Below are 2,500 nucleotides of genomic sequence, written 5' to 3' on the forward strand. Positions count from 1 at the left end.
TGCATCTGGCGTATAGCAAACACCATGTCACATGTTCCCCTGCCTGAGCGGAAGCCGCACTGTGCTTCAGGGATGACTGTGTTGGAGACATGGTCAGCCAGTCTGTTCAGTGTGATGCGGGCAAAGATCTTGCCGGCGATGCAGAGGAGAGAGATTCCACGGTGGTTATCGCAGGATGTTTTGTCTCCCTTCCGTTTGTAAATGTTGACAATTGAAGCATCCTTGAAATCCTGGGGGACCTTCCCTCTCTCCCAGATAGACTGGAACAGGTCGGTCAGCTTGTCTGTCAGCACCTCGCCTGCATACTTGTAGATGTCAGCCTGGATTCCATCCGCTCCTGGTGCTTTTCCTGACGTCAGCTTCAGGGCCTTCCGGGTCTCGGGCCTTGGTGGGAGGGGCAGCTAGCGAGTCGTTGACTGGTAGCTGTGGGAGGGCTGCAATTACCTCGTCAGATACGGACGGGTCCCTGTTGAGGAGAGCGTTGAAGTGCTCTGCCCAGCGGGCAAGGACGTCTTTCTTGTCTGTCAGGAGGGTGGTCTGGTCCGAGGCTCGGAGAAGGGTTGATCCTGTGACTCTCGGCCCATACACAGCTCGGAGACCATCATGGAAAGTCTTCATGTCGTGAGCATCAGCAGTGGACTGAAGCTCTTCGGACTTTCTCTCCCACCAGGTGTTCTTCATCTCACACAGCCTCTTCTGTACAAATTGCTGGGTTTGCAAGAACCGGTCCTTCCTCCTCTGGCAGTCTTTATCGGAAATGTGATCCTGATGCCGTATATGCAGTGTATTCAGGAGCGTGGAGATTCCAGAGTCGTTCTCGTCAAACCAGTTTTTGTGGCTCCTCTATACGAAGCCGAGTGTGTCAGCTGCTGCTGTGTACACAACATCTCTAAAGGTGCTCCATACCTCTTCTACATCAGTCGATGCAGGAATTTCTTGGAGAGCTGCTTGGATTTGTCCTGCAGATCTTGGGGGATATAGACCTAAGGCACTGACTACAGACCACGGGGCATAGTCCTCGGGGGAAAAGAGACCTGACTACAGACCTCGGGGCATAGTCCTCGGGGGAAAAGAGACCTGACTACAGACCTCGGGGCATAGTCCTCGGGGGAAAAGAGACCTGACTACAGACCTCGGGGCATAGTCCTCGGGGGAAAAGAGACCTGACTACAGACCTCGGGCCATAGTCCTCGGGGGAAAAGAGACCTGACTACAGACCTCGGGGCATAGTCCTCGGGGGAAAAGAGACCTGACTACAGACCTCGGGGCATAGTCCTCGGGGGAAAAGAGACCTGACTACAGACCACGGGGCATAGTCCTCGGGGGAAAAGAGACCTGACTACAGACCTCGGGGCATAGTCCTCGGGGGAAAAGAGACCTGACTACAGACCTCGGGGCATAGTCCTCGGGGGAAAAGAGACCTGACTACAGACCACGGGGCATAGTCCTCGGGGGAAAAGAGACCTGACTACAGACCTCGGGGCATAGTCCTCGGGGGAAAAGAGACCTGACTACAGACCTCGGGGCATAGTCCTCGGGGGAAAAGAGACCTGACTACAGACCACGGGGCATAGTCCTCGGGGGAAAAGAGACCTGACTACAGACCTCACCGCAGGGCTAGGGAAAGCTGGGTGTTGAAGAGCTAGCTCGTCGTTCCGACATTAGCCTCAGTGGTTGACTAACCAGTACAGGTGACTTTTTTTTAGTGAAGAGGAGATGTGCAGTCCCTTCCCCACTCTCTCGCCCACCGACGCTCACAGTCCCACAGGTGCAGATACTGCCACGTGTAGGACGGCCTCATCAGGTGCAGGTTTTTTCGTCTGAGTTCTGTCTCCTAGAAGGACTTCCAGCCAAGGATAAGAGCTCCCCCTGCCCTTTGGTTATCCTCTTCCTCCTTCACAGCCGTTGGGAAAGGTTTCTTCTTCCGCCTGGTCCGTCGTTGGGAGACTTCACATGCGGCAGGTAGTACTGGGTTACATGGTACCAGTAGCAAGGGCTATGCCCCTGACCCGACACACAGGGAGCAAACCAAGGCTGCGATAAAGGTGTTTCTTTCGATAACCTCCCCTGCATACTCTTCGGACAGACCTTTCCGCGCTCTCTCTCGCACACACACGCGCACACACAATATTTAGTCTGTTAATTGTGCACTGTTCCTGCATTTGAAACAATACAGATGGGGGGTAGGTGGGGCGGGGGGGGGGAGGGGCATGGCGTGGCGTGCGTGTGTGTGGGGTGCTCCGGTGGGATTTTTTTTTTTCATTATGTGTTTGTATGTATGTCAGTGTGTGCGTTTCAGTGTATATGCCTGCGTGCATGTGTGTTTGCGCGTGCGCATTTGTGTATACCGTGTGTGTGTGTGTGTCTGTGTGTGTGTGTGTGTGTGACAGCCCAGTGTGTGTGTGTGTGTGTGTCAGTGTGTGTGTGTGTGTGTGTGTGCGCGCGCGCGCGCGCGCTTTTTTTTCTTTTTCTTTTTTCAGTGAGCAGATAATCAGTGTAG

The sequence above is a fragment of the Babylonia areolata genome, chromosome 20 (assembly GCF_041734735.1).
Source record: "Babylonia areolata isolate BAREFJ2019XMU chromosome 20, ASM4173473v1, whole genome shotgun sequence".
In the NCBI taxonomy this organism is placed as follows: domain Eukaryota; kingdom Metazoa; phylum Mollusca; class Gastropoda; order Neogastropoda; family Buccinidae; genus Babylonia; species Babylonia areolata.